The following is a 19,199-nucleotide window of genomic DNA, read 5'->3' on the forward strand; positions in this document are numbered from 1 at the left end:
TACAGTTAGTATTTATCCATCAACAGAAATCAAAATGTCAATAATACTGAAAGAGACCAAAGCTCAAATGCAATGAGTGAACAATTACGTACGTAATGGCATGAACCTTTAACCTTTCCCTTCTACTAACACCTTGTCCATAATGATCAATTCCTACTTTAGAAGTAAGACTTCTAATAACTGTTTGCCTGAACATTGAAAGTTATATCCAAAACATTGCAGTCAGTATTTCTGAGCAGATGTAGGTTGTTGTCTTCTTTGTGTCTTGAATTCTGGCCCAATTTTATTAACAAAAATTATTTTCAAAAATATCTAAATATTTTCAGTTATTTTACCTGTTTAATGCCCATTCCTTGAGTGCAAAGGTCAGAAAAAAGGGGATGGAGGCCCATTTTGCTGAGTTTCTGCCCTTTTCATAGTGCCCCAGGATTCCCAGCGCTCTATCCAAGAAGCAGAGAAGGCAGTACACCCGCAATAGGTGCAGGCCCAACATACTCATGTAAATGAGGAAGGAGGGGCTGCTCTCACTATCCCACCACGTTTTTCTAGAAATATAGCCCAAGAGCATCCTGATGCAGGGACAACCCAAGAAAGTTGATGGTGGGCTTGCGATGGGATCTTCCCGTCAGACCAGAGGGTCTGAAAGGGCCCAGCAGCAAGTTGAAGAAGATCTCAAAGGTAAGTGGGATTGCTTTATTGTGCTCTTCCATCAAATCTTCAGGCAAGCAGCAGCTAAAAAGCCCTGGGATCAGGGAGCTTAGTGTGCTGATGTGCTCCACTTTCCTCCCCTGTTGGGGAGGCCCTACAAGGGAGTGGGCATGTGCTGCTGGTGAAACCAGGTCTACAACAAATGTGAAAACAACCAGTCAATAAGCAAAAGCTACTAATAAAAAAAAAGGAGCCAATTAAATTTCATCAAATATTTTTGTATGTATTTTAAATGGTTACACTAGTTATATTTTTTTATTTGGAGGGAGGTTCTGAATAAAAGTCATGAACTTAACAATGTCTATTTAAGCAGAGCTTTTTAGTAATACTGAGTGCTGTTGCGGAGATATTTGGTAAATTGGTTTGGTCTTTTCTTAAGTTCTGTATTTTCTGATCTTCACTATGAAAATCTGTACCCTGAACAGAGGGGACTTCTGCTTATTTGATATTCTAGGCAAAAAGCTGTTGTCCTATGCAGATGTATTTATATAACTAGTATGTGATGAAACACATTTAATTAGCTAACTGCAGTGGGTGAAGAAGGAAAACATTATTTACATTCCATAAATTATTTAAAGAAAGTGACTTCACTGTATGTCAGGGGATCTCTTACAGACTTCATTGCAAATCATGATCGTGGAGATGTGTAGACCTCATTCTTGCAACAATGTAACTTCTAAGTCATCATGAACAATACCTTGGGAGATATGTTTATATCTAAAAAATCACTCAACTACCCCTCCTGGTCCCATGGCATTTAATATTGTGAATGGTTCCCTTTTCACTGGTAACAGCACTCTCCCCTTCAAAACCACCGTTAATACGTCCCTACTCAAAAAAAATCTCATTCTCAACTCATCTGTCCTCCCTAATTATCACCCCATCTCTAGCCTCCCTTTCCTCTCTAATGCCCTTCTGTGTTAGGAACAATGAAGGACAGGAAAAGACCGTCTGATCCATTCAGCCTGTGATGCCTTATGCATCATAATATATACCCCACCCAAAAGCCATATGAACTCCTGGGAGAGGAAAAAAAGCAGATAAAAACACAAGCCAACTTGGGGGGAAAAAATCTGGAATATTACTCTCCGACCCCCTTAGTCCAGGAAACTACTTGTTGCTTCTCAACTCTGCCTATTTCTCCAAAAACTCCCTGTTTGAATCCCTCCATCAATGGCTTCCACCCATCTCACAGCTGCAGACAAGTCTTCCTTGGCTTCTCAATAGCGTTTGACGTGGTTGGCCTCTTCACTTGCCTCTCCTCTGTTATCCAGCTCTGTGGGGTTGCCTTTGTGTGGCTCCACTCCTACCTATTGGGACAAAGCCAACGCACCTCCAGCATTTCTGGAATTCCCCAAAGATGTGTCCTTGGCTCCTTCCTCTCCCTTATCAATATGCTGCCAATTGAAAACATTATCCTGTTGGACTGCCTGTCCAATGTCAAGGCTTGGATAAGTCACAACATCCTTCAGCTGAACATTTGGAAAACTGAAGTCAACATTTTTAGCATCCGCCATAAATTCTGCTCCCTTACCACTGATCCCATACCTCTTCCTTGGCAACTCAGTCAGGTTGAACAAAACCATGCATAACAATGGTGTCATGTTCAACCATGAGCTTAGTTTCAAACCCACATCCTTTTCATCACCAAGATTCTATCACCTCCAGTGCTGCCTCAGGCCCTTTGTCACTTTCCAATTGGATTACTCCAATGTTTTCCTTGCTGGCTTTCCATTCTCCACCCTCCATAAACTCCAACTTGTCCAAAATGCAGCTACTCGTATGCTGTCCTGCACTATGTCCCACTTGTCCATCATCTCCCCATCCTTGAAGATCTACACTGGCTTCCTGTTCCCTAATGCATTAAAATCCTTCAGCCCTCTCCACAGCCTTGTTCCTCTGCTACCTCTCACTCCTTCAGCATTACATCCACTCCCACACCCTTTAATCCTCTTACCCTAGCCTTCTGTGCATCTCTTCCCTATCTTCATCCCACCATCTGTGACAAAGCCTTCAGTTATCTCAGTCAGAATCTCTGAAACTTCTTCCTAAATCCCTCTCCCTCTACTTCTCAAAACCTATCTTTTTGGCTCTACCTTCAGTCATCTCATTTAATCTCTTTCCCATAGATCAGTATTTGTACCTTTTATTTCTCTGTAAAGCTTGATGTTTTCCACATCAAAGGTGCTATATAAACACAAAAGTTGTTATTGTTGCCAATTAATTCATGAGAATCCTGTCTATCTCTAGACTTAGATAATGTATTTTATTCACATATTGGATGCAGCATTGTTAAATTGTGTTTTTGAATATAATATTGTTAAGATCACCAAAAAAAATTAGCTTCAGTAGAATTATTAGGTTAAAAAGGACCTTGATTCAGTTTGGCAGTTCTTACATTTTCAAGTGGTAGTTTAGATAGCGTTTGCTTAAAATTTTGAAGTTTGCTGGTTGGGAAGAATTGCAATATTCTGAGGTGTCTCATTGTCTGGAGAGAACTTTTCATTCCTGTCTAGCCATTTTCTGATCAACCTCCTTGAGTCACTCCAACCACCCATACATTTATGTTTGTGAAGTAGCTCACCAGAAGTTTCTTCGGGTCCTGGTTTTTGAAGTAGTAACAATTCTTTTTTCCCATGATGATAGCTCTTTTTTCTTTTCCCCTGCAGCATTACTTAAAGTGCAAGTGTGAATCAATTCTTGCTTTTCTTCTTGTCTTTACAATGTTCCAATTGGAAAAATAGGCTTGTACTCTGGAGAGTATTTTAAAACACACCAGCTTTGTTCATGTCAAGGATATCATTCAAATAATAACTCTTACTTTGTTGGCAATTTTTCATTCCAGTCAGTCACAACATTTTCTTTTACACCTGCACTTTCGCTACTCATAGTGAACACATCATTGTCTGGAAATTCTAGCCAGACCATTGCTGGGAATTGCACATGCGGGAGCTGGAAACTTGTGAGTCCCTCAACTTGCTGGTTTTCTGCCTACTCTGTGCTTTAAATTCCGGATTTGGTTGACTGTTGTAGCGCATGCCCTCACCACCGATTCAAATCTGAATCTAAATATTGGTTAATGTGGGAGTCTATGAATTTCCTGGCAGTGCAATAATTTCACTCATTTCAAGTAGATGTTAAAGGCTAGCAAAGTTTTTGCATCTTGGAAACAGATCTTCCAAAGTTGCTTTTCAGCTTTTTTGCTGTCATGAACTTCCAAGGTAAAGGAGTTGCTTTCAGTGCTGCTCGCTTAGTGGATTTAATGGAAGATTACAAAAAACAGATGTACGCATCACTGTGTCCAGTGTACTTAGCTGCTTCTCGATGTCTTGTGGAGTGAACCAAATTGGCTATGTTGATCAGGAGGAGGTCAAATAGGGTCATTCACTGAGTACTTTAGGCTGAAGTCACTTGAAAATACTCCACCCTGTCTCTTGTACTCACATGCTGGGCTTCACTGTAGTTGAGGACAGAGATGTTCATGGAGTTACCTCCTCCTCTTAGTTGCCTGATTGTCCACCACCATTCTCAATTGGATATGGTAGGGTTAGAGAGCTTTGCTTTGATCCATTCATTGTGGAACTTAGCTCTAAATATAGCTTGCTGCTTTGGTGCTTTGTATGCAGATAGTCCTGTATAGCAGCTTCATTAGATTGGTACTACATTGTATGATGTGCTTGGTGCTGCTTCTTTCATGCTTTTCTACATCCCCATCAAACAAGAATTGGTCTCCCAGCTGATGGTAGTCAAGGAGTGAGGGATGTGCCAGGCCATTTCATTACAGATTATGGTGGTATACAATTGTGCTTCTGCTGATGGCCCACAGTGCCTCATAAATGCCCAGTTTTGGACTGCTCGATCTACCCTTTCACTGTCCCATTTAGTACAGTGATAGCATAGCTTGCTGCTGGTAATCCTGCATGTATTCCATGGAATAACTAGAATTGAAAACATGGGATTTGTTTGATTTTGGTATCTCAAAGCCTTCCAATATATGTTTATTTAGGGAATTTACAGGCCATAGTTCTTAAATGCAGGTTCTGTTTCCTGTTCATTTCTGTCACACATTCTGTAACGATCAAACTGGTTGACAGAAACTGATGCATTAAATCATGAATTTACAGCAAAACATTAGTCGTGCCTCTTTTAATCCTTATACAGCACAGAAGTGCAAACATTATCAGAAAAAAAAACGAATTGAAATCCTTTGTCCCTGCGAAAATCAATTTTCTTTGGCTATGCAAGAACACTATGATAGTACTGTGCATTTGGGAGTCTTGATTGATTATTCCCAAAAACCTGATAGATTTCCTTCTGCCTTTATAAATTTCACAATCATTCATTAGCTCGGGTAATTCAATAAGAAGTTTCCCTCTCTAATAATAATAATAATTTGTTTTTATGTTAATGTTACATTCTTATTCCATGATAGATTTAATTTTTTCTTCCAGACCACAATAAGTAAAATGTCAGAAAAGGAGAGAAATTGCTCGATTTTTTTTTAGAAAGTGCCAGAAATTTTTTAAGTTGTAAAGATTGAAAGAAGTAAGGCTGGAAAGTTCTTTTTTCCAGAAAAGAAGCTTAATTTTGCGTTATCAATCCATTACTTCAATGCACTGATACTAAAACACAAGCAACAAATTCTGTTTTGAGGCAGTAGGTTCCCATTTAAGGTGAGGATGATTGACAACAATGGCTATCGCTGCTGCTCAGAATAACTAGGGATATACCTCCAGTGTACTAATGTCATCACTGTACCACCAACAAATGTAATTCTCAATGCTAGGCATCATATTGAGGTTTTATTTTAAAGTTAACCTCCTCTCCAGAATCTGTACAAAACAGCTTCTAGAAACATTCATAATACAGTCTTTACACTCTCAACAAATCATAATGCTGAGAAAAAAAATCTATTCAAATAAGCAAACAAGTTATTTTGCTGCTTTTGAGTCATACTTATTACAGATTATCATTTGGTAATTGTGAAGTCAAATATGCCTGCAAACCCGCTCCCGACCTGTTGGCCTCCATATCATTCCTGCCACCTTTGGCAAATTAAAATGAGGCCCCGGCGACCAAATTGCCCAAGCCCCACGCTGGGGCCGCCATGGGCACTTCTCTCCTGCTCCGGCCCTCACACCATGCATTAAAGTCGGGGCTCGGGAATTTCCTTGGAGTTGCTCCTGCCCTGCTGCTATAACTTCACCGAAGGTGCAGCAGAAACACCGTTTACATGACTAAACAGGGTTTCTGCTGCATTTCCAGCAAATTTACTGTGGCAGAGCGGGAGCAGCTCCAAGGAATTTCTGGGCTAATGTAAATGATGTATTGGTTGGCATTTTCAAAATATTTTACTTGAACTTAATTCTCTGCAGTTTTTTGCTTAAACTGCTTACTTAAAATTTCATATTGCAAAATGAAACTTCCATAATACATATACCACTGTAGCATTATGAAATTATATTTCACTATCATTCATTCTTTGCTTTCCTTTTCTTTTATCTATTGTTAAGTTCCTACAAGAATTCATGTTTACCATTATATTCAACTGTAGTATTATATTAGCGGTGGATTTACTTCATTTTTAACCTCAAACACTTCAGTATGTATGTAGTGGTTCAGTAAAATGGAACCTTAAGGCAACTGGTGAGAAGCTTATTCCCCAATATAGATGCGGAACTGCGGTCTAATCCGATTTTAAAGGAAAGAACCTTTCATTTAAGCAGTGTAGAGTCAATTATAAACAATATTGGTTTTGAGACAACATAGTCTATTGAACAAAAGCTTGGTCCATTAATTTCCAAAGTCAATGTAATTGCTCCAGGGCCTTACTAAATGCTTTCATTACAGGGGAGAGGACCGCATTCAAAATGCAAAGAGATACTTGTATAAACTCTCTTAAACTTGTTTATTACTAAGATGGAAAGTCAGAGGATGAAAGCGTTCGATTTTATGATATGTGCTCTGGGACGTGCAAATTGGAATTATTATCCTAAGATACTTAGATGGGATAGAGAACGTAAACCCAAAATATTACTTTTAGATGGGCCAGGACAGAGGACATAGGTTCAGGATTGTGACAAAATGAATTTAGGACAGATGTTAGTAAGTATTTCAACAGCTGGAGCCAGAACATTGAACTTATTCACATCTAGATGCTGTATGAGGAAGATGGTAGTATTGGTATTCTGAAAGGTTGAAATCAAATGGGCTGAAGGGCCTTCTTCATCGAAACCTTTCTTGTGATTACAAGGCAGTATTGTCATTGAAAAGGTTCAAGGGAAAACGTAAATCACAGGACACTATAATAGCCTTGAAATTGCTTGTAGGTGTCCATTTGTATATGCTGCAGAGTACTATGGGACAGTTGTTTCTTATTTATGGTCCATTTTTCCTGGAATTGGGTATCTTAAATTCTTTCGTTGGTTAGGATACTCCATGCATTTTAAGGGTAATCGCTTTCACACAGAGCTAATAATTGTGATGTGATCACAGCAAGTTTATGCAGCAATAATCAACAATTGATTATCAGCAGGTAGTGTAATCAGAACATATTATAAGTATCATAGCATTTAGAGAGATATTGGGCTAAAAATTAGTTTTTGCATGTTTTCGGGTGCATAAACAATGGCATGCAGACAGTGTGCATCCCAACCGGGGAAGCCCAAGGCTCGCCCAAAATTGGGCATATTTGCAATAATTTGGGCGAGCTGCCAGTGCCTGTCGCATCTCCAGAGGAAGCTCTGCCATTGTAAGGATTTCAATTTCGGGCCATTTGCTGTGCCGGCAGCAGCTCTAAAGTAAGTCCTTGGAGGTGTTGGAAGGACAATGTCGGGGGGGTGGGGGGGCGATCGCGGGCTGACAGGGGCCCTTGAGTGCTGTGGATTTGGGAGGAGCACACTTGCTCCCCCTGGCTCCACAGGAATATTTTTTTTTAAACTTAGGCCACAGTGACCGCTGAAGAATCCTGAGCGGAGCAGGCCCAGAGCGTAACCTCTGTTTCAGGTGAGCGTAAAACGGGCACAAAGGTCCAATTTCCACCCCATTATTTCCCTGCATGATAATACTCCAGCTCAAACTATGTTATACAACACCGCGGCATTTCAATTGACATGGTTTGATCATAGCAGCACACACTCCATGCATATATGTAAGTGTGTAATATATATATTAAAAGTGAAATACAGACTGGAATGTTTGCTCAAGAATGTAATACAGCTTCAGCTTGTGATGTTGTTAAAATACTTGCCTTTCACTCATAGTTCATATCATCTCAGCCTCTTGTAAAACACTGCAGTCGGAAGTGAAATTAACAGGAGAATGAGCCACTAATCAAATTGCATTCTAAGAAATCACACGTTGCAAATCGACACACTACGATTGAGTTTGTGGCTCATCGATTACAAAGCAAAAGGACACATTCTACAGTTCTCATTAAAAGAGGAATTTAACTTATTTAAGATTATCCTCTACCCCTCACACATGAGGGCCTGTTAAAACTTGTAGCATTTTTTCCATAGTTCCACACATATGATGCTACAGTCAAGCCTTCATGGTATAATTATACTGTGCACAGAATACAATAAATGTGAGAGAATTAGGAAAGAAAAGGTAATCAAATCCTTTAGTTGGGAATGTGTGATACATTTCACAAGGAAATGTGAAACTTGAAGAATGATTGACCTAAAAATGTTTGTCACTGGACTGCTCATGAATTCCCAAACCAGTTGACTAGTAAAACTGTTTTTCTTATCTCAAAAGCCTCCCATATAATATCCTCTACATATCACACTGTTGAGCATGGGTTAACCTTCATTTATAATGCACATTGTCCTAAAGTACTGGAAATAACATGATTTTTCCACACCAGTGAGATCACAATGAAGTTAACTAAACCTAAAGTAAATGCCCATTAAATAAAATGAACCCGAATCTCCTTGGAAGTTCTGCCAGACTCCTGATTGCACTGGTTCTCTGCCATTTTAGGGATTTTCGAGCAATTTTTGGGCTGCCTTATAAGGAGTGGAAGCTATGTCTGCCCCGAACAAGGCAAGTGATGCAAAGAGGGTAGAGCTGGGGCCAGGGACTCCCTGGCTGGAAGTTCCCAGGCATTGGAATGGAGGTCAGTATGCCCAGTGAGATGGGGTGTACCAGCCCCTAGATGGGTATATGGGCCCCCTTCAAAGTCCAAGCCAGGCAAGCAGCCCAAAGAATGGACAATTTTTTTTGTGTAAACATTTCTGGATCTGTGTAAGGGGCCAAGTACACAAGTACTTTAACAACATCACAAAAAGGAGTTGACTGGGATCTTGGTGGGGGTGGAGCTGACTGGGATCTTGGTGGGGATGGAGCTGGGGCTGGGCAACGCCCAAGTGGCAAGCAGGTGCTGGATTTTCCCTCTACATGGGACTGGCAAGTAGGTGCTGGAGATGCACCCACAGCAATGCAGGCACCAACCAGCCCCATGCAAATTAGGTGTGCTGTTACTGACCTACAAACTCCAGTGGGTTCAGTGCTGGAGGGTCCTGGCAGGTGAGATCCTGGCATAATCACCAGGGTCGCTTCTCATGGATTTTGTTTGTTTAAGCAAAATCCATAACAGGATTTTTTTCCCCTCCAATTTTCTCCACTCTGTTCCCAAAAATATTGACCCCTCAGTGGCTTCTACATGTGACAGTCACCTCCATTACCTTATTCATATTAAGGACTTGAAAATGAATACTGGTAGGCTGTCCAACTGTGGAGGACATCATAGCCAAGCCTGAGCTTGATCCCAGTTCGCACATGCACTTTAATTATGGGTCTCTGTATAGTGATCAGAAGGAGATACACAGTTTTCCTTTCCCTAACTAAAGGGCATGTGATCAATGTAGTCCCTTACCACAGCTCTGTTAGAGTGCGTACAACTTATTGCAGCACAAACCAAGAATCAATCCTGGGACATTTCTGGCCTCTATGGTTCAGAGGCAGATATTTTACAAGTGTCAGCTTAGCTTAGGTGGTAGCACTCTTGCCTTTGATACAGAAGATTCTGGGTTTAAGTACCTGAGCACATAATCTAGGCTGACACTTCAGCTGCATTGTTCAAGGTATTGTCTTTTAGATGAAACCAAGGTCCCTTCGACCTGATTAGGTGGATGTTGGAATTATTGAAAGAAGAACGTTGAGTTCTCCTGGTGTTCTGACCAACATTCCTCTGTCAACTAATGACAACGAAAACATATTAACTGGGCATTTATCCAATTTGTCGTTTGTAAGATCTTCCTGTGAGCGAATTGGCTGTTGCATTTGGCTACATAAAAACGGACCACATTTCAACAGTAATTCATTGCTTGTGAAGCACTTTGGGTCATCTTGAGATGATGATAAATTGCAATACATGTGTGATTTATTTCTTTATCTCTAAACCATCAGTAAAGCTAGTAGAAAGTTTCAAATAAAATACTTTATTAAAATTTTGATTTTTTTTTTAAAATTTCACCTTAGAAGACTGTGATTTGGGTGGAGGGGGCTCTGACTCATGCATTGAGTTATTAAATCAGTCGTTTACTCATGACATCCAGATTTGAATCCAGTCTGGACTGATGGAATGAATGTGCCCTAAACATTGACTATAAGAATTTGATGTGAAATACGTTTGGTTGGGGAGCCTCAAGCCATTTCTTAGTTGTTAATGTGTGTTCTTAATTAGTCCAAAATTGTCTTAATTTGGCAGTAAAATTTGAAATCTCTGTGATGGGGCACAGGACAGCTGGTGTGGGAGGTGGAAACATCACACTCATACAGTGGAGATGCTCTTATGTGCTTAGGGTTAAGCCACATTGTGTTACTCTGCAAACCCCTGCGCTATAGTTAATCTGAGAGTGCTTGATGTTGACTATGCCTGCTCAAAGTATAAAGTTGTTCCATTTCTCAGCACTAACATACCTCCCCTTGATAAGCGCAATCCTTCATTTAAACACGCTGACTACAACCTACCTATGACCTTCCTTGCAAATTATAGAGTCATCCACTTGTGGAAATTATAACTTTATGACACAGACTGCATGAAGTATCCTTAATTGAACTAACTGTTTCTACTGCTAGTTTTGAGTTACATAAGTTATGTTTATTTTCTTATTTATATATAGGTAATAAATCCAAAAAAGAAAATAAAGAAGAAGAAATATGTTCATTCAGGAACTGTGAGTACTATTCTGTTGAGTTTCCCTGGGAATTCCCCAGTGGATTTTCTCGGCCATGGTCAGCGGAGATTCCATTGTCACTAATGACATAGCGAGAATGCAATGCTCTATCAGCCTTTGGCTTACAATAGGCTAGCAAATTTACTCCTCTAAAATGGTTGAATTGCAATTATTGAAAAAATAGCTATTGGGAGAAGAAATGAATATCTGGTGTTTATGTTGGTATAAGTATGTTTGAACAGACTTCCCCCAGCTGTAAGAAGGGAGGTATAGTTAATTGTCCCAACTTAGACACAATCAGAACAAAGGAACAGGAGTAGGCCATTCAGCCCTTCCAGCCTGTTCTGCCATTCAATTAGATCATGGCTGATCTGTATCTTAACTCCATCTACCTGCCTTGGTTCCGTAACCCTTAATACCCTAGCCTAACAAAAATCTATCAATCTCGGTTTTGACATTTTCAATTGAACTAGCCTCGACAGCTTTTTTTTTGGGTTTGGGGAGAGTGTTCCAAGTTTACCTTGTACAGCAATACCTTGTACTCAACCCCTACTAAAGTCCCTCTAAGGTGTTTGAAAATAAATCGTTCAGTTTAAGTCATACAGTATCCTGAACAAAAAGCAAGGTATCTCCCATTGAACCTTATCATAAAAATCTTTTCCATTTTATATATGTAAATTAACAAAGGAAAACAATTTAATTAAAGGGATATACCAATGAAAGATATGAAAATTCATTAAAATATTGAATTCTGTTTTGGAAAGAAAAAGAGGCATTTTTGCACTTAAAGTATCTCCTTCACTTTAAGGTATTCTGAGATATCTGAAAATGAACTGTGCTGTGAATATTCCAATTAGTTTGTGTTATCTGCAGAAAACAATTTTACTTGCCATTAGCTAGCTCATAATTGTTATTTAACATGTAGCATAGTAAACTGTATCAACAGTCCTTTACAATTCCAAGACTACTGAATAGCAATTGGGAAACAAAAAATGTAATTGATTAGATAATAATTACAAGGTATCTGTTTGCTCTGATTTTAATTTATTGAGGACTGTTGTAGCAACCGTCTCGGTCACCATTCAAATCACCCATGCTGAGTCCAGAGGGCCTTTCGTAAGCAGAGTTTATTCAAGCATATGCAGGGGAGAGCCTTAACAAGCCAAGGGTCTCTCCGATTAAACAATTTCATCAGGCTTTATACACAGTACGGTTGATACTGACAGGCAGCAGTCTGTTGGCCTCACACATGTGACCAATCAGGTCCCGCCTATACCTTGCCCATAGTCATCATGGAGTCTCGCACGTGCATGGGAGCAGATGTTCCTATTATCCCAACTGTCCCTGTTATCTTAACTGTCTTAAGCTCTTACTTCTGCCTTTCTATGGTTTACAATTCCCCTTATCCGGTGTCCGAGGTCTCCCATTATCATCATCTTAGTCCATTGTTCTTGTTATTACAAGGTTTCGTGAAAACATGTTTATGACAACTGCTACGGTTAAACTGCTGATATTATGCTTTAGTCCTTTCAGGTCAAGCTTCCCATTATGCCTTGCGGCCACACTGGTTGTCTCATAGCTAGCATAACTTCAGTATACATATAAAGATTATACACTCACACCTCTTACATCAGCATTAATATTGCAAAGCCTGTAATTCTTTAGTTGCCGCAACAAAGACTGAGCAGAGAAGGTAAGGGGAAATTTAATAGAGGTGTTCAAAATTATGAGGGGTTTTGATAGAGTACATAGGGAGAAACTGTTTCCACTGGCAGGAGGGTCTGTAACCTGAGGACACAGATTTAATTTATTTGCCAAAAGGCCAGGGGGAGATGAGGAGAAATGTTGTTACACAGCGAGTTGTTATGATCCAGAATGCACTACTTGAAAGGGTGGTGGAAGCAGATTCAATAGTAACTTTCAAAAGGGAATTCAATACATACCTGAAAAGAAAAAAATCTGTCTGGCTATGGGAAAAGGGATGGGGAGTGGGACTAATTGGATAGCTCTTTCAAAGAATCGGCACTGTCACGATGGGCCAAATAGCCTCCTTCTGTGCTGTATGATTCTATGACTGTTTAGGCCTAAGATAAAACTCATTGCCATTCAGGTGTGGTACCTGGCTTTTATTGTGTTTGTTCCTTGAGTGCACAGATACAGCAGTGGTGCGGAACAATGAAAATACTGAGGCTGAGTGAAATATATGTGTTTACTATGGGTTATATATTGTTGCACAGCCGATCCAAAATCTCCTTCAGGCCTACCTTGAAATTTAATTTCAAAATTGCTGCATGTAGTATAAATAAACATGCTTTAAGCGAAAGCGCTTTCTCTATTTCATTAAATTTAATTTTAGGGGGAAAAAGCAAAGCTGTATTTCATATCACCTCAGGTTAACTTTTTGGTGCTGAGTACTTTTGCTAAAATTAGCCCAGTATGATATCTTTGCATGAAGAATCTTCTTCAACTCACCATATTTCCCATTTCTCTTCAGGTTACTTTGTTATCTTTCACAGTTGAATCTGAGCATACATTCCTCGATTATATTAAAGGAGGGTGAGTAGAATTTGAAATTAGCGGGATACAGCTATAATGTAACAATATTGCTGGTTATGTCTTGCTTTAATTGCAATAGTGATCTATGTTCTCTGAGGAAGAAGAACCAGAAGAACATAAAGTAACGCATGGGCTGAGATGCTCAAGGCTTTTTCAGTAACATTCACTGACTGAACAGACATTTAACCTGGTGGGCATGATGTTTTGATCCTTGATAAACAGCCTCGATCAGCTAACGAGCTACGTAGAACTGTGCCTTAAATTGAATTCCATGACAATTATCTGTAATACTCATCAAATCAGAAGCTCCTCTAAGAACTGGAATTTAAATCAATTTATATAAAATTCAAAGTTTGATTAATTTAATTTAAGATAATTGCTTTTATTTTAATGCTACTCACAGTCTAGGCTGGTAGCCAAGCTATGATACATATCAGGAATCAGCCGATATATTTTACAAAAATAAAGCAAACTGTATGAATATAGGTGACTATATTTCAGCTTTGATTTATATTTAGATATATATTGTTACATATTTAGGTGTTTTTAGTGTCAGCCTGTCTCAGGTTATAGCCACAAGACTCACACATTGCAGATTCAAGCCCCACTCCAGGACTTGAGCACATAATCTAGGTTAATATTTCAGTGCGGTATGGATGTAGTGCTATATTGATGGAGATGCTTTGTTTTGGTTAAGACGTTAAATTAAGGCCTGTCTGCCTGTTCAGGTGGCCAGAAGAGGTGGCATGATTTGAAGAAGAGCAGGATGTACTGATAACTAACGCCACCAAAAAAATAGATTAACTGGTCATTCATCTCATTTGATATTAGTGGGACCTAGCTCTGCATTATTGATTATCATATTTGCCTGTATAAGAATAATTTTGCACTTTCAAAGTGATTGGTTGTGAAGTACTCTGCGACTTCCTGGGAACATGATAAGGTGAGGTATAAAAGACAATTCTTTCTTATCTATGAATCTCTGTGTGTAGAACTAAATGGTTATGATAGAAATGTTCAGTACAGGAAATTATCTTTTCTTTAGAAAGGCCATTCTTGAATATATTTAAGTTGTAGTTTAAATTCAGAATGATCTTTTTTCTGCAATATTTAATAGCAATTTTAACTAAGGGATATTTTGTCATGGGAGTGAATTGAGAGGAATACTATGAGAACAATTTATGAGACGATGTGACTTGGTGACCCAGACTTCATAAAGGCATTATTAAAATGACATGGGCAATGAAAGGTTATCGTTGTGAAGCAAGGCTCAAAATATTAGTTTTTTTGGAACAGGGGATCAAATTAAGGTTTTCAAGATTGAGAGGTTTTGAGAGGCTAAATTGTGATATATTGTTTCCACTATGTTGATGAATCAGTAAGAGAGGGGACATTGTTTTCGGATTATCATTAGAAGTTCAAAGGGGGAAGCTGGAAGAAATGTTTTCACACAGAACATTAGAACGTAGAATGTATTACCACCAGAGGCTATTGAGATATGAGACTAGAACACCGTTTAAAAGGAAATTGGATAAGTATTTGAAAAGGAAGAATATAAACATAAGAACATAAGAACATAAGAAATTGGAGCAGGAGTAGGCCAATCGGCCCCTCGAGCCTGCTCCGCCATTCAATAAGATCATGGCTGATCTGATCCCAACCACAAATCTAAAGAACACAAGAAGTCGGAGCAGGACCCGGCCACATAGCCCCTGGGCCCTCTCCGCCACCCACAGGGCATTGACCGATCCGAACTCAGCTTCATGTCCAATTTCCTGCCCGCTCCCCATAACCCCTAATTCCCTTTACTTCTAGGAAACTGTCTATTTCTGTTTTAAATTTATCTAATGATGTAGCTTCCACAGCTTCCTGGGGCAGCAAATTCCACAGACCTACCACCCTCTGAGTGAAGAAGTTTCTCCTCATCTCAGTTTTGAAAGAGCAGCCCCTTATTCTAAGATTATGCCCCCTAGTTCTAGTTTCACCCATCTTTGGGAACATCCTTACTGCATCCACCCGATCAAGACCCTTCACAATCTTATATGTTTCAATAAGATCGCCTCTCATTCTTCTGAACTCCAATGAGTAGAGTCCCAATCTACTCAACCTCTCCTCATATGTCTGCCCCCTCATCCCCGGGATTAACCGAGTGAACCTTCTTTGTACTGCCTCGAGAGCAAGTATGTCTTTTCTTAAGTATGGAGACCAAAACTGTATGCAGTATTCCAGGGGAAAGAGCGGGGAAATGGGATTAACGTAAATAGCTCCAGCTAAAGAGCCGGCACAGGCACGATGGACCAAATAGCCTCTTTCTGTGCCGTAATTTTTATGAAACTATGATCGCAGTGCACACAACATGAACTAATCCTCATCTTTAAGTGGATCAGATGGTGAATCAAACTGTCTGAGTTTATTTTTAAACTAGGTAGACTGAATTACATGGAGAAGATTCTTTGCTCAGGAATTAATAATATGGATCCATCTTTTTTCATGTTTTTTGATATCTGTTTAAGATGTATTAATGCAAATTTTCAATCAAGGTGCTAGCTCTCCATTATACACATTCAAGTAATTTCATGACCACAGGAAACTATTCCACAATAATGAGACTTCCCACAGAGCATAAATTGAATGGTAAAGAGAAAGTCTCACAATCAGCACCACTTGAGAAAAAAATCAGCCACTGTAAAATGTCATTAACTTGAATCTAACTTTCTATTTTTGTACATTTCTGATGCTCTTTTAAAAATATTTTTATTTAAGCGGGTAATACTGATAACTTGAGGGAGTTGTAATAGCATACGCAGCTAAAATAACATTAGCAAAGGCCTTTGGTTTGTAACTAAGGCCAATGTTGTTCAGCTTCAATACAATGTTGGGCTTAGATTTTCATCAAATCAGTTCTGCACTTCCCCTCCCCCTCCTTATGATTCATCAGCAGTCCCTGTTCAAATAAAAACACTCAACAATCAAAAGAATTAGTTAGAATCCAAAAAGGTCAGTTAATGATAATTATTTATTTTGATGAAGTAAGAGCCATCTCTCTCACAAGGGTGCAAAATAAAATTCATAATGGCCAGGAATCCACTCCACAAAACTGCTGATTATCTGGCACAAGTTGACAGTAGCTTAGCAATCTCATTGCCAGTGATCGTAAACAGAAAACATGGTAAATGCTATTGGAAATATTTATCCAACAAATGGACCCAACATCATAATGCAGTCCTAACTGAATTATTTGGTCAGATCAACTCTGAAATGTATCTTTAATATAATGAACCAAGATGTATCCATTACTCCAACCACTTCCTTGAATTAAGCGGCAGTTTATAAATCATTTCCTTTAGTTTACTGTGCAGTATAATGACCTAAAAAAGATAGATTTTTCCCTCAACATAATTACACAAATCATTTTTACTCGGGCACCGATATCAGTCCTTAACTGAATTTACACTGCCTCAGTTGACAAAATACAAGGTGCTAAATAAACAAAGCTTTGAAATTTGTCCTCTAGCTTTTCTGCAAATAATTTTGAAGGAACATCTGAAAAAGATTTGTGAGAGACTAAGAAAAACATTTTATCATTGGTACTGATATATCCTGGGAAATTATACACACTGCACATGCCCAGACTATATGACATGCCTTCAGCTCACAGACTAATCGGTCTGGGCAAAAATATGGAGGTGGAAATTCGTTTTGTCCTGTTTTCAGGCCTGAAACAGGTGGCATGCTAGGAGCACGTATCAGAAATCAGAGGCCTGAGGCTCACCCGAAATTGGGCCTCAGGCCTCATCAGCATGTTGCCGTTGAGCTGCGGACACTAATCGGGCTTCCAGAGGCATTTCAACAGTTCCACGATGACAAAGTTGAGCTGGCTGCCTCCCCGGCAGCGACTCTCAGGCAAGTCCTGAGGTGATTGAGAAGGGGCCAAACTTCAGGACTGCTCTTCCCAGCTCCATATTCAGGTAAGTATTTTTTTGAAAATTTTTGGCAAGTAGAGTTCTTGCCCCTCAGGGGTATAAACCGATTCTGTATCACGTTAAATGTTTCTTTAAACATTTCCCACTGATCATCGATCATTTTACCCATTAACAGATTTGCCCAGTTTACTGTGGACAGTCTCTGTCTCATCCCACTGAAGTCGGCCTTACCCAAGACTAGAATCTTAGCAGCTGATTCACATTTTTCCCTTTCAAACACTACATTGAACTCGATCATGTTATGATCGCTATTGGATAGATGTTCACGCACAGTTGAGCCGTTAACTAAATCTGGTTCATTACTCATTACTAAATCTAGTATGGCTTGCCCCCTTGTTGCCTCTAGGACATACTGCTGTAGAAAACTATCCAGGACACACTCGAGAAATTCACTACCTTTCTGACTGTTGCTCGTCTGCTTTTCCCAATCTATGTGAAGGTTAAAGTCCCCCATTAAGACCACTATGCCTTTGTTACATGCTTGTCTAATCTCTGCATTTATACAATCTAGCACTTCAGAGCTGCTGCCAGGGGTCCTATATACAACTCCCACTACAGTCTTAGATGCTTTCCTATTTCTCAATTCAACCCATAAGGTCTCTGTTGGCTGCTTACCTCTTGTTATATCCTCCTTTATCATTGAAGTGATTTCATCTCTAATCACTAAGGCTACTCCTCCCCCCTCTTCCGTTTTCCCTATCTCTCCTGTAGACCTTATAACCCGGTATATTTAGTTCCCAATCCTGACCATCCTGCAGCCATGTCTCATTAATGGACAGGGGAATGTCAATGGATGTTATTTAGATGGACTTCCAGAAGGCATTTGATAAGGTCCCACATAAGAGACTGTTAGCTAAGATAGAAGCCCATGGAATTGAGGGAAAAGTATGGACTTGGTTAGGAAGTTGGCTGAGCGAAAGGCGATAGAGAGTAGGGATAATGGGTAGGTACTCACATTGGCAGGATGTGACTAGTGGAGTCCTGCAGGGATCAGTCTTGGGGCCTCAATTATTCACAATGTTTATTAATGACTTAGATGAAGGCATAGAAAGTCTCATATCTAAGTTTGCCGATGACACAAAGATTGGTGGCATTGTAAGCAGTGTAGATGAAAACATAAAATTACAAAGGGATATTGATAGATTAGGTGAATGGGCAAAACTGTGGCAAATGGAATTCAATGTAGACAAATGTGAGGTCATCCACTTTGGATCAAAAAAGGATAGAACAGGGTACTTTCTAAATGGTAAAAAGTTAAAAACAGTGGATGTCCAAAGGGACTTAGAGGTACAGGTACATAGATCATTGAAGTGTCATGAACAGGTGCAGAAAATAATCAATAAGGCAAATGGAATGCTGGCCTTTATATCTAGAGGACTGGAGTACAAGGGGGCAGAAATTATGCTGCAGCTATACAAAATTCTGGTTGGACCGCATCTGGAGTACTGGGAGCAGTTCTGGGCACCGCATCTTCGGAAGGACAATTTGGCTTTGGAGGGAGTGCAGCGTAGGTTTACTAGAATGATACCCCAACTTCAAGGGTTAAGTTCCGAGGAGAGATTACACAAATTGGGGTTGGATTCTCTAGAGTTTAGAAAGTTAAGGGGTGATCTGATCGAAGTTTATAAGATATTAAGGGGAACAGATAGAGAGAAACTATTTCGCTGGTTGGGGATTCTAGGAGTAGGGGGCACAGTCTAAAAATTAGAGCCAGACCTTTCAGGAGTGAGATTAGAAAACATTTCTACACACAAAGGGTGGTAGAAGT

The 19,199-nt window shown here is 39.6% G+C and overlaps 1 long non-coding RNA gene across 1 annotated transcript in view; it reads left to right on the forward strand.

The window, feature by feature from the left end:
* Window positions 1-13,430, forward strand: part of LOC137344471 (uncharacterized) — a 111,480-nt gene extending 98,050 nt beyond the window's left edge. The window contains exons 4-5 of the long non-coding RNA XR_010968367.1: window positions 10,839-10,892; window positions 13,387-13,430. This is a non-coding gene — a long non-coding RNA (uncharacterized lncRNA). The remainder of the gene's footprint in view (window positions 1-10,838; window positions 10,893-13,386) is intronic.
* The last annotated feature ends 5,769 nt before the right edge of the window (window positions 13,431-19,199 follow it).

The sequence above is a fragment of the Heptranchias perlo genome, chromosome 27 (genome assembly GCF_035084215.1).
Source record: "Heptranchias perlo isolate sHepPer1 chromosome 27, sHepPer1.hap1, whole genome shotgun sequence".
NCBI lineage: Eukaryota > Metazoa > Chordata > Chondrichthyes > Hexanchiformes > Hexanchidae > Heptranchias > Heptranchias perlo.